This window comes from Gymnogyps californianus, chromosome 9 (assembly GCF_018139145.2).
Source record: "Gymnogyps californianus isolate 813 chromosome 9, ASM1813914v2, whole genome shotgun sequence".
NCBI lineage: Eukaryota > Metazoa > Chordata > Aves > Accipitriformes > Cathartidae > Gymnogyps > Gymnogyps californianus.
In genome coordinates, this window is record NC_059479.1 from 12,653,194 (window position 1) to 12,667,183 (window position 13,990).

The window sequence follows — 13,990 nt, forward strand, 5'->3', positions numbered from 1 at the left end:
AAGTCAATAAAAGGTGTCTCATGCAATACAGAAGGCAGGAGCTGGATCTTTTTGTTGATGGAGGTAGTGCCTCCATCTCTGTCCTCAGTGCCTAGTTCCATCACCAGAAAGTAGGCTGAGTGCACCAATGCAGACATCATTTTGCAGGCCACTTGCACATGATGGGCTGGAGTATTTAAGTGTTATTTTTAAGACAGCCAAACTTTTGCAGAGACAGAGGGTAGATTTTATTTTAGCAAGGGACTGCAGAGGCTGTGGGTAACTGCACTGCTTGATGCTATTGTGCTGGGCTCAAGGTTAAAAGGGGCTAGTAACCTCTAGCAGGATTAGAGAGAACATGGAAAGAAGAACCCTGAATTTGGACTAAAGATGTTTAAAAGTCTCTTGTATCAGCAAGCTTTTTTCTCTGAGAGAGATTAGGAGTACAGTTTCTCTCGGCCACTCTGTTAATCTGGTCTCCATAGAAACAGGATGATGTTAATGGTGACGGGCTTCCCTAAATGGCTGCTCAGCAGCTGCGTTAGAGGGGGAGACTGGCTTTAGTTTGTCACCCAGATCTGGTTAGCTTGTCCCATGTCAGTCCCTGACAGCTGCTCCTGGGGGAATTTTTGCTGCTTGTTTTGTGCTGGTGGAACCTGCACCAGTGCCCCCGTGCTGCAGATACTTTGCTGGAGATTTCACAGGCTCAAGTCTTCACACCTCACTCAGCCAGCCCAGAAAAAGCCACAGATGTTTACACAATCACGATTTTACTGGTGCTCCTGAACGTGACAGGCTATGGCTCTCTTGCAAATGTGGCAGAGCTGTATGTCTCCCACCCTCCTATATTGCCCAGTGTGACCGAGTTACCTCCTTATCGTGGGACCATATTCATGGACCTCCATTCAGGAGGTCTCCTGGGTCTGCTGCAGTGACCACTCTTGGACGGATATTGCAACGCAGCCTATGGACAAGGCATCGAGCAAGAAGTCAGGAAACTTGCCTTATCTTAAAGCAGATCCAGCCTTGCAATGTCCAGCCAACAGTAATCACTGAGGCAGACTTTGTGTGGCTTTGCTCTGCGCCTGTCTGTGCTGGGGACAGAAGAAATGCCTGTCCCAGGGATTCATCCCAAATGCTGACCAGTCTGGCCTCTAAATGCAAACTGGAGGTGCTAACATGGCCATCCGGGCTGAGGGTGAAATCGTGGGTGGCTTGTAAATGTTCCCTGCATCTTTCTAAATCCCTTTTCATCCTGAGTCACACGCGGAAGGAGCGTGGGTGAGTGCCAGTAGGCAGAGAGAGAGGGATGGTCGGGCTGCATGAATTTGGATATGCACATCAGCTATCAAACATAGTGCAAAATTGCTGTGAAAGCAAGGAAAAAAGATAAATTTCATGTCACAGTCTTCAGATGATGAGCTACCGCTGTTACTGTTTTCTGTGTTAGTGGAGTTAAAGTGGGACTTGTTTGTTGAGATGAGCAAGGGGTCTTCTGTACCTCATGTCTCCTCTTCCTAAGCCTTCCCTCTTTTTTCTCTCCACTGCTCCACAGTTGCATTTCCCAGTGGATCTCAGCCAGGTCTGTGGGACTGCTGCTGCCTCTAGTCCTTTCAGATTAGCCACGGGTTTGGCTAAAGAAAGTTGAAACAAACCAAACAAAATGTAGATGGCCTTTCTGCCTATCTGACTCCAGCTCCTGCTTCAATAGTATTTTATGCCATCAGCTAATTCCACCTAAATCTGGAACTGTATACTTATAAACGTCATGAAATTGAAAAGTCAGGGGAGAGACTTTATCAGTAGTCTTGTTGGCCTCACTGTGAGCTCAGCCCTAAATCAGACCTCAAAGATTTTCATCCCGGAGACAACTCCACAGGGATCCAAGCTTCCCTCGCAGAGCAGCTCACTGGCTTCCTGGGTCCATCTGGAATTGCACTGGAACAAGTCCATGGGTGTTCCCTGTAAATCCCGTTGCTTTTTCAGCCCATGTGAAAGTTTTCACAGAAAACATGTCTAGTCCAAACAGCCACTTCAGATTTAATATACGAGTGATGACTTGAATAAAAAAACAGCTACAGCAGCACAGTGTCAGCCAACACTAGGAAGCCTACTAAATAGAGGCCCAGCCCTGGTCTGGCTGTGAGTGAGAGATGAGGCTCTGCACACCCTGCCCGGGTTGCCCTTTCCCAGCTAGTGAGCTCTTTGGAGGATACAGCCTCATGTATCATTTAAAGAATCATTTTGCTCTGCAAAGCAGGCAGCAGCTCCCACGTGGGCTATACCTCAGCAATCGTAATTCGTCCCACTTCATAAATAAGATGTTTTTCCTTGACTGCCCGGTCCCATTGACATCTACAAGGCAAGCTGTGATCTCTATGGCCTGTGCATCATCACTGATAATGGCGATCCTGCCAGCTGACTCCTACTTTTGCCAGCTGTACAGCACCAGAGTTTGTGGATGCACCCAGAGAGAGCTCCCTGGCGAGGGAAATGGCCTCTTCCTTCTGGAGCACAGCCCAGATGGAGATCACCTGGGAGGGAAGCTTTTATGGACAGAAGGGTGGTACAGCTCACCTTCACTGTCCCTGGAAGGTATTCCTGCCTCCCTGACCCAGCCTGGGGAAGGTTTGGCCTCTCCCTTCCCCTCCCTTCAAGTTCATGCTTTCTCCTGGCACCAAGGCCAGATTAAGTCTGAATTTTCTCCTCTCTCACCCTCAGAACTGTTCACCGCCTGGCCCATGTGCAATAGTCTCCAGCAAAAAGGAGAAAACTTTGGCTGTTCTTTGGGTCTCAATATCTGCTCCTGCTCCTCCCTCTGGAGCATCAGCATCTTGGCCTCCATCCCTGGGATGTTTCCCTGCTTGGTTCAGAACTCAGTAGGTCCTCTGCTTGCTCTGTGCGTCAGTGTCCTCTTTTCTGTGGTCATAAGAGCATTGTCCTTTGTCAGAGTGAAGATAGAATCAAAAACTGTGGGGCTTAGTAATGGACACCAGCTACATCTTGTAGGGTGAGAGACCGGAACCTATGCATTTGCTGGGAACAACACTCAGACAATGCTGGAGGCACTGGCTGGTCAGTGAAGTGTCTTGGGTCCTCTGCCTGTCTCCGGTACATCCGTCTGGCACAGCTGACGGTGTGTTATTTAGTTGCTCTGCATCTCCCTTACAGCCAGGATAACAACACTTTGTGGGGGTGAGAGTAGATGTTCATTGGCATTTGTCATTGGCTCGGCTGCAAGCACCCGGGGGAGGCCTATAAATAAGTGAGGGGCTGTGATTCAGCAGCCACTGGAGGAGCAGCAGCTGCCAGTGTGTCCATTTCATGATCGCTTCAAAAGCCTAAACTCTCTTTTTGATTTGGGTTTTTGCATTAAATTTGCAAAAGCCCCCTCCACAAGTGGAGCTGGGGAAGGCGATCTGCTGTGCCTCCGGGGAGGATGGTGTGGAAGTAAACCACTGTGGTAACAACGCAGCCCACGAGACTGATTGCAGGCTCCACCACCGCACCCTCATTCCTTATTGATGTGCACCTGCTTTGATGTTTCTTTCTTCTTCTGTTTGCTAGGGTGGGTTTTCCCGATGTCTGTTATCGCTGGGCAGAGAGAGGCACTAAAAGAAATTGTTTAGGTCAGGCTTGTGGAGAAGCAACCGGGTATCTGGATGTGTTATCAAGGTAGCAGTGCTTTTGAATCTGCAAAGTCAGTGATGGGACTAATGTGAGACTGAGTGATCTGAGCAAAAAGCACAACTGTGTACACCTTGAGGCTCTGAGCAGCAAAATTGCAGCTTGGATTTAGGTTCAGATTGCCGAGTTCAGCTTTGCTCATTTAATTCACCCAGTGCTTTGGGACATTATTGACAGTCATGCTTTTGTAAGGCTGTGTGGGCCTGGGTCTTCTGGGACATGCTGAAGTAAAGGTCCTTTTCTGTGTGCATGTTGGGGGAAAAAAGTGTCTGTGTGTCTATGAACTTCTGTCAGCTACAGCATCGAAGCAGCTCTGCTCTCTGTGGCATTTTTATGGTCTGTCCTCTGCTAAAATAATCTTAGTGAAGCCTTGGCTTTGTGTCTGTTTGGGAGGGAGGATGCATATCTGTCCCTTGTGTCAGGGTGTAAATGCCCCCACAGTTTGATGGGGTAAAGCTTGCTAGGCAGAGTTGTCCATTTCCCCACTGATGGAAGTGGGAAGATGTTTTGTGGGCAGCAGGAAGGGGAATCAGTTGGCCCAGAAGGAGGTGAACAGTAACCATGAGAGCACGTGTGTGACCTGCGATGCCCTAGGAGATCCCAGTGACTCCATGTGGACCCAACAGCAGCAGCACTGAGCTCCACTGCTGGCTCAAAACTGCCTGGACGTTAGTCCCATGACATGTTTGCAGCTCAGTAAATGAAGACACGGTCTGTGCCCTAGATGAGAACATGGGGAAACAGCCACAGAGGCATCACACAGGCTTTTTGCTGAAGCACAGCCAGAGGGGAGGGAAGATCTCTCGGCTAGGTCATCCTGCAGCTCTCACCCTTTCTAATGAAGCCTTGTTCCTGGTGGCCACTCACCCCTTCTGCTTTCATGTCAACAAATTACAAAGGAGGTAAAAAGCAAAGAGGAGGAGAAAAAGACAGAATGATATATTTTTGTGAACACTCTCCCTCTCCCTCTTCATTCCTTTGAGCCATTTTTAACCCAAGCTAATTCAGCTGGAAATATTAATAACCCTATAAGGACGCCACCTCCTTGTAATGAAGTGTAAAGGTCACTTCTGCTCAAATCACACAACTCTTTCATTTTGTTCTCTGCGAGGAACAGCTCCTCTCTTTAATTATTCAGTTTGCTTTTATATTGCAGTCGCTGCTCTCTTGTCTCTAATCTCTGACACTTCCCCATTACGCAAACCCCCGGGAGGCTGGGCGATGCGGCCTGCTGAGTCGCACCGAGGACTGTGGATGCTGTGGGCAGCAGTCAGGACTTGCATGGGGGAGGAAGGAGAGGCTGGATGTGGAGAAGGAGAGCTGATTCTTGGTTTTCAGAGTTATTTATTTGATGGTGTGGGTCCACCAGTGTTTCTTCAGGGTGTGGGCATTGTAAAATATGTTAATTTTTGGTTGAGTTAAATCCTTATGCATGAGGTGCCACTTGATGTGATGGGAAGGCGAGGGGCTGGAGGGGAGTTGGGGCATTCCTGTCCTCTGGGCTCACCTGATAGGTGGAAGGAGGTGAGAGTCTGTGGGATCGGAAGTGACCTCTGGCTGTTGGCTGCTCACCGAGGAACGTAGTTGCTTACAAGGCCCTGAGATGAAGCAAAACCTCTGGCATCAGTCCAATGTCCTCAGTCCTCAGGTGTCTCTTGGCCCATGATGCCCACGGCCAGGGAGAACAGAGGGAGAAATCACAGCAGCATGCTGCAAATGTGAGCACTCCTGGGATGGGCAATGGGAGTCACCAGCACAAAAATGGGTGATGGATTTGGGGAAAGCTGTTCTCTGGGGATGAATTTGGGGTCACGTGCAAGTTCTTCTTGGACAGGTGCCCAAGAGAGGGCTGGGGAACAGGGCCAGTAGGACTACACCATAGCTCCCCATTGCCCCCAGAAAGGCTTTGGTTTAGCAGGCCCTCAGGGTCCTTCCCCACTCCACGCTGGCACCCAGCGAGTCTTCCCAGGAAAGCTGCAGCACCCAAAGCTGCAGTGCTCCCTGCTACCCTCCCATGTGGGAGCAGCTGCCATCGCCCTCCACCCCAGGCCCTGTTCATGTATCTGGAGGGTGGTGGGGCCCTGGCTGAGGTGGTCCTTTCTCCCTGCTGGGGCCACCAGCCTTCGCTTTCCCAAGGGTGCAGTAGGCAGTCTAAGACCACAGGCAGTGAGGCAAGAGACTGCATGGGAATCTGTGAGGTCCTGTAATATCTTCAGGGGCTGGAAAGGGCTATTTCAGTGGCTGAGATGATTATTGCACTAATTAATACTGTAGCATCCTAAATAATTAATAACCATAATTAATTGTATGGACCCAAGAGAGGCAGAAACAACTTTTGTGGTGGCTGTAACCCCTCCCTCCCCTGGGCACTGCTCCCTCCAGAACTTCTCTGCAGTGTTTTATCTCCCTGAATGTTTAAATGACTTGAGCAATGTGGGGTTTCCTCCATTTCCCCATGGGACTCCTCATTCTCTGCTCTAATTATAACACCGCAGCAGCTGTTAATGCCCACAAACAAACACAGGTCCTCGGTAGCTGGGATGAGTTAAGGTTTATATAATCATCTGAAGATTTGAGAGCTGAAAAGGCTTTCACTGTGCACTGCATTAATCATTTAAAAGGAGCCTGACTGATGGGTTTTGCCTCTGTGTGTGGTTGTTTTCTTTTTTCCCCACTCCCCATGGAGTCCAGATGTTGTTGGCTGTATTTGGTGTGCTCAGCACCAGCCAAGCCATTGCTAAAGCCAAAATGATTTCTGAAGACTCATGTTCACATTAATCTGGTGATGCACTAATGCAAGTCATGCACTGGGCTGGTAGAGAAGAAGCATACCAGGACCTCTGATGAGAACGTGTAAAAGTTTTGCTTGTTAATGGTAAGACATATTTCATGGTATAAGAAGACTCACTGAAAGGACAGAACTGGCATGGTCATTTCCAAATTATAGCTGGCAGCTGAGGCACAGAGACATGAAGCAACACAGACACATGGGAAGTCTAATGAAGAGTATAGCACTGACCAGCTCTTTGGCTGAGGATGGAGATGTCCTCTTCCAAGCTGTGCTAGTGCCAGGGGTTTGCCCTCTCATTGTCCCTTTTGGACATGCTGTGGGAGCAGTAGCATCGTGGTTAAGTCAAGCTACCAATTTAAACTTTGAAGCTATTTTCTCTGATGTTGCCTGAACACTGGGCTTCAACAGCAGCCATCCTTGACACACCTAGCTGCAGAAGGTAACTGTTGTCCATAGCATAAGCTGTGTACCAGCATCATCCCTCACTCCCTTCCCTTCTATGATTGCTCCAGCAGACCATTAACAGCAGTGCAATATGCAGACCGGATTGGGGCACAGTTTGCTCTGCATGGAGCTACAAATGTAGCTTGGTTCCAGCTGACCGGCTTATATGACCTCATCTCTATAAAACCTGATCTTAAACATGCACCACTCATTCATTCAAAACCTCACATGGACATAAACCCCACAGTTCAAAAGCTGTAACTTTCCAGAGATGGGGGGGTGGGGGGGGAATAGCTGTGAGTTTTTAGGTGAAAATCCAGAAACAATTGACTGTGGTTTTGCAGATACGATTTCTATGCTGCATCCAGGATGAACTTTGGAGGGTACAGTGTGAGGTTTGACACCTCTGCTGCCACCATCCTCCTTCCAAGCCCCTAAGCATGGCTCATGGTAACAAGATTTAAGGATATCAAAAAGTCCTAGAAGAGCTAAGGAGAGATAATCAGGGTTAGTGTGCTGACAATGGGGGAAGAGGGTGAAAGAGTCAGGGGGGCTGTGGCCAGGGTGGCCGAAATACCAGTTTCCAGAGTCATCATTAAGGCAAATCCACTCTTCTGGCTGAAGATGTGGACTGTTTTAACAATGAAGACATTGGGATTAGAAACAGAAGCTGAGAAAACAAGGAGACTTGCTCAGGCCTATAGGTAGTAATGCTCTGGGTAATTCATGTCCTAAACCTGTTTGTTTGAAAGCATCTCTGCTGAAGTTGATATGGCAGGTATTCCTACAGTCACCATATGTTATGATGCCTTCTGGCCCCAGCCTAATGCATTGCAATTAAGGAAACAAATGTCGGCTTTTTCTCCTGGTCTTGTTTAATACCCCAGATGTCTGGTGCGGTACTATTTTGCTCTTTGGTGGATGGTCTGTGCTGCACAGTGACAGCCCTCACCTGGGTGGAAACGGTAAGCTCTGGCATGCAGGAGCTGGCGTAGCTGTCTGTAACCCGGGGGAACAGATGGCACCGCCTGTGAAATGCAGGCTGTCCCCTCCTTCCCTGCTCCTTTCTGCTGCAAATTGAGGCCTTAAAAAGGATTGATGGGGCTAACAACAACCTCATCTAGGATGACTCTTTGGGGGATTAATGACTAGTCTCTGGGGAAAGGTTTAATGGTCCAAAGAGATCAGCAGACTCAAGCCAGTTTATTAATCAGCTGGGGCTAAGGCCATTACAGCTTAACGGCTCAGCTTGTGTGGGGGCAGAGGAGGCAAGGGGTGGCAGTGATCCCTCTCTGCCCAGAAACAAACTAAACAAAGCAAGGAGACCCCTGGAATCCAGTACAGAAACTCACTGATTGTTAGGGACTAAGATTTAGCAAGGAAATGCAAAAAACAAAGGGAGTGATGGGCTTGTTTCATTTACGCCTGATTGATACACTGCAACCCACCTCACTCCCTCCCTGCTGCAGCTGCTCCTGAACAAGCCCGTGGGCTTCCAGCCAGCTTTGTCTCTAGCAATGGCCACTAGACACCACTAAACTCTATGCTGTGGTCTGGACAGTTGGGGACTACTATTGGGAGAGTAAATTTCTTTCTAACACCTTGTTCAGAGATCAGGCTTCTGCCCTGGAGCGTGAAAATTGAGATTCTTATTATTTTTATCACAGCAAGTTGAAGCGCAGAAGCTATTCTTATTCATATAAATGTCTAATCCTACTCTGATTCCTCCTGAGCTGTTGCATTTGCTTTGATTACTTTTTCCAGTTATAGCTAAAATAAATTTTGCAGTATAATAATCTGCCTTTACAATGCAGCGGTCCCTGCGATGAGGAGAGGAGGCACTGAGCGGGTCCTGCTATGGACCCTGTCCCATCTCAGGGCTCAGGGAAGGCTTGGCTGTGTCCTGGCTGCCCCAGAGAAGTTAGATGCCATTTGTATGGAGGAGGGGGCTAGTCCTGTTCCTGGACTACCTAACGTGGGGTCTCAATGCCTGAATCTAATTATTTGCTCTTCAGTTTAGACCCTTTGGGGGTAATCTATAGCAGGATGTCTGAATACAGGATAAAGTCATTTCCCCTGGGGCACAGTGTGGGAGAGCCGTAGGATCGCTGGGGAAGGAGACCTGCTCCCAGGTACTGGAGGTCTCTGGAGCAATTTTCCACTGCCTCTATGCAGTGGGATTGGGTAGGAGCCACTGACTTATTCTGGCCAGGCTGGGATCTGGGAAGTATTACAGCAAGCTTGTATGGGTGGCTTGGGGTCAGTAGGCTCTTTACTTGCTTGAAAGTGAGGTCCCTGCGCTTCATCCTCACAGAGTCTGTTTTAAGCAGCCTACAAAGAGTCTGATCTTCTGAGGAGAGCTCTGACTTTGCTCTAGAATCTGATCACAGTGAGAAATTGTTTCCGTTCTGATGATACATTTTTAGGTAGCTGAAATTTTTGGATTTTTTTTTTTTTCCTGTGCTTGCTCCATCCAAAGTCATGAACTACATGTAAGAGCAGATGCCTTATCTGCATTCATCAGCTGCCTTTTTCGGTAAAACTTCTTCTAAACTCATATTCTGCTCTTCCTCTTTCTTCCTGTAAATGCATGTATCGGACATATGCATTTCTGCTCCCTTGAGACCCTTGGTAATTCACTCTTGCTTCCCTCTGGAGAGCTCCTGGAGAGCCTGGACCTCTGGCTGGCCTAAGATGGTGAAAACCATCATGCCCCATACACTCCAGTGCCCCAGCCTGAACAAACATCACGTACAGCACTACAGGTCTCTCCTGACTCGGTGTTTTCAAGAGTCACCGTGACAAACTTCCCTGGGGAGGAGCCTGGACAATCAGCAGGTGAAAGCTGTTTCTGCAAGAGATAGTTGGTGGCAAAAAGTGTGTGGTTTTGTGTGTGTGTGTGGCTTATGGAACAAACAGGGTGAGCAACCTCCTGTGTCTTTGGATGGTTTCTTCACATCACTTAACAAAGATTTCCAGTTTGCAAGGGCAGAAGCCTAAATTTAATGAGTCACAGAGCAGAAAGAAGGTGGCAGGCACCAGGGACAAGCTGAATTCATGGAGTTCCCTTTCTGGAGTGCTGTGCCTGGGCCTCACTGCTTTTTATCCATCTTTTCACCAGTGGGATGGCGTATGTGGACTCAGTTTTCTGTACTTTTGGATCTCAAGAGTTCCAAACTAGATGTTTCTCTCGCTTTAGCTAATGAAGGATGGGGATCAATGTGTAGCATGCTGTGAGCTGTGATTCTATAAGATCAATCAAAACTTGATTATGAGACTTTGTAGCATGTGGCAGAATTTTATGCCACTAGTTCAGCCTCAGAGGTGACAGTTCTTGGTGGTCTTGCTTTTTATGGCTATAGAGACTCATGCTATTGAGACTGATAATGATATTGGCAAGCCAAAACATGGACCTATCGCTGAAATTAATCCAATATAAAATCTGCTGGGTTCTGATTCTTGAAGACCTAGGGCTGTAACAACTGGGGGAGCTGTGGGAGCCAACAAGTAACTACTTTACATGAGCCTGAAGTCTCTGTGCACCAAGTGGAAGAGCTTCCTCAGATGAGGTATGCTGGCCCTGCTTGGACCTCCCCTTAAGACCAAATTTTGAGGTTCACTGGGAGATGAAAAATGCATTGGGGAAACCACATTAGAAATGTGCTGAACTATGTTTCAACCTGCCAAGTTTTCCCCTAATATAAACATATGTACTGGTGCTGAATTTAAATTCAGGTCCTAAACGCTGTAGAAATGTTGGCTACCTATAGTCCACATGGAATGGTGACCCTATAACCCCTAAACCCAGCAACATGCATTAATGGCTTATCTGAAGTCTCTGTAGCAAACATTTCAGTCTCTTCAGCCAGGGAGAAGTGGGTTACTTTGTGAATATCAATGCAGATCAAATAAAACTTATCTCAAGGACAAATGTATTTGTTCTGAAAAATTGGCCAAAGAAATCAGAAATGGTTCTTTAAAATGTATCAGCCTAGAGCAAGTTTTTATCTTCCTTTTTGAGCAGTGAAAGTTGGTGATCAAGCCATAATTTGAAATATGTGGTAGGATACAGCAAAATCAATGCTATTGAAAATGCCTTGCAGTTTGGACATATGGATCTGAAGATTTGACAAAAACATGTTCTCTGTTCTACAGACATTAGGCTGTTTTCCTTTCATTTGACTTCATATCTATGTAGCCACTCTGGCTTGTTTTGCACTGATCACAACTGTTCTTGTGTTCTCTTTGATGAATCCACTTGTTTGCTTTATTTTGTTTGGTTTTGTTTGGGTTTTTTTTGTTGGTTTGGTTTGGGGTTTTTTTTGGGGGGGGTCATATTGGGCACGATGGCGAGTATCTTGGGAAAGGGATAGTTATTTTATTTCATGCATTTCTCATAACTGGGCCATCAATCTCAGAAGAGCATGTACAAGGTGCCTAAGTAGAGAGATACAAAGATGCAATTGCTGTTTTCTTCCTTTACTTATGTAAAATGAAAGTAAAAGTCTTGCTGTGCTTAAAAATCCTCTTTTCTCCTCTGGAGTGAAATGATTTACACCTGCAGCAGGAATAGGTACCTTCTGGTTCCAGGCTCCATGGAACAATCCTGGGGCTATCACCGATGTTGGAAAGGGAGAGGAAAAGGAGGGAAGATGATGACTCACAAGAAGTTTCCCTGTCTGTTATGATTTTGCTTTGTCGCTTTGTGTTCTCTGGATGGCTTAGGGAGAGATGCTTTTCCCTCATCTATAATTTGCTGCCAGATGAATATATTGAGAAGCAGAATATTGAGAAACCTTGGGAAACTAATGAGAAATGCCTGAATGAGCTCGGCATGTTTCTCCACTCCGCTGTTAGGCTTTCATATCCCAGTGATGTTGGGCAGAGGGGGCATGCCCTCCCAAAGCGGGACTTTGAGATGGTTCCATAGAGTTGTGTGGTTCCTTTTGCTTTTTGGTTTAGTACCAAAAGCGGACAAGGGGTAATGGTTTTAAACTAAAAGAGGGGAGATTCAGACTAGATCTAAGAAAGAAATTTTTTATGATGAGGGTGGTGAAACACTGGAACAGGTTGCCCAGAGAGGTTGCAGATGCCCCATCCCTGGAAACATTCAAGGTCAGGTTGGACGGGGCTCTGAGCAACCTGATCTAGTTGAAGATGTCCCTGCTTATTGCAGGGGGGTTGGACTAGATGACCTTTAAAGGTTCCTTCCAACCCAAACTATTCTATGATTCTATGATTCTGCCTGCTTGGCCAAAGCACCAACATATGGTCTTACAGATTTAGTCACCTAGCATTGCACATATTCTTTTGAGGTGTGATAGTTCTAGCTTACTAAATTCTTTCTACAGCTTCTTCTTCTCACACATTGTCTTAACTTTTTTCCCTGAACTGTGGATCTCTGTTGGGTGCTGCTGGGGGCTGGCTGAAGCTCTGTGATAGAAGAGTTGGTTGGTGAAGGACATTTTCTGGAGAGGAGCAATAGAAGATCTCCATTATGGCAAGGACCACAGCAGGCACCTACCATTTTCAAGGTGCTGGCTGTAAATCTTGGGTAGGGATTTCTGTTTTTCTGGCCTGGTGAGTCTCTGCTGCCATATATATTCTTTGAGGCTACTGGGAGTTTCTGTGGCTAAAATGGGAGAAGAGCGTAGGCCCAGTTCTGCCTTAAAATTGATTTCAGATCTGCCTGAACCTGGTCCTGCTGTCAACATGGTAAAAGACTTTTCCCTTTATGATGGACACAGCTGAAAGCATGGCTGCCAGCAGCTCTGAACTGCGTGATCTTGAAAAACAGATTGCAGTGTGAATGCCTGAATTGCTGCCACAGGTATTTCTTTAACCAGACCTAATGTATCACTCCAGGAAGAGTGACGTATGCAAGGAAGCTAGTACTCCACTCCCGGATGGGAAGTTTTCCCTTCAGCTTGGCTCTGATTCAGGTAGTGTTTTACCCTGAGGAGATGAAAACACCAAGAGAAGCAGAATAACATGAGGGAGACATCTGTGTTTCACCTTGGATTTGGAAAGGGGAGGTGTCAGAAAAGATTGCCTTAGGAGGTTTGTCAGGGTCAGTAACAGGAGAGATGCAAATCAGCCCAATGGCAGCCTGGCAATGGCTCAACCTTTCCCTACAGCCTGTTTTGCTCATGTGTGTGACAGAAGCTACTGCAAAGCTGGCTTTCTGTGTTACCACTATGCAGGGGACTTATCACCTTCCTTGGGCCTTTCATGCTGCAGACTGATGAAGGGCAGGAAGCTTATGGCAATGGAATAAAAGTCATATCCCAGCAGCTGTGAAACACAAGTCACTACTTTGTTTTTCCATGGAGTCTGTGACTGGCTTTGAAAGAGCATGCTGACACCCATGGGTGCCATCTCTTGTCTACAGTGGTTGCTTTTTCTTGGAGCCCTATGGACCCGCTATGGCATATTTATCATCCAGAAACCTCAGCCAGGGGCACCCACCATATGCCCTGTGGATTTCACACCACATGCAACTGGTATTCATAAGATGGGTCCATGCCTTCTCCCCTGCTCCTTTGACCTGCCAACCATTTGAGTCCAGCAAAGGGCGATCTAATTGCAGGAGAGGTGCTGCAGTGTCATTCAGCAGCCGGGGTAGGAACCTTCTCTCATAGATGACCAGGTGGCTCTGCCATCTCATTTCAAAGTTGTCTGCCTTGACGTGTGGTGTCCTGTGCCTCGGTTCAGAAGGCAGTCAAGAGGCCTGAGTTCTCTCAGATAAATGGCTCCGCTTGGAGCACTGTGGCTTGATGTTCCTGAAGCTGCTAATCCTAATTAACAGCTTTTCTGAGTCCATTTTATACCACTCTAGCAGCCCAAGTGGGCTTTAAAGTGAATAGAAATGACCCCATGGAGAGCTCTCTGGAGATGTTGCTATGCCGACCTGCTTACAGCAACTATTAAGGCTTTGGTTGCTCTCTTCCATCCTGCAGTGTTGTTATTGTCATATGGGCTCAGATGGTGCCAGAAGTGTGGCTGGGATGGATGAGGCCTGGACTCTATTATTTACTTTTTTGGAAGATGTGGGGAGAAGGGGGAAAAACAAGGATAGAGGGGTAAAAT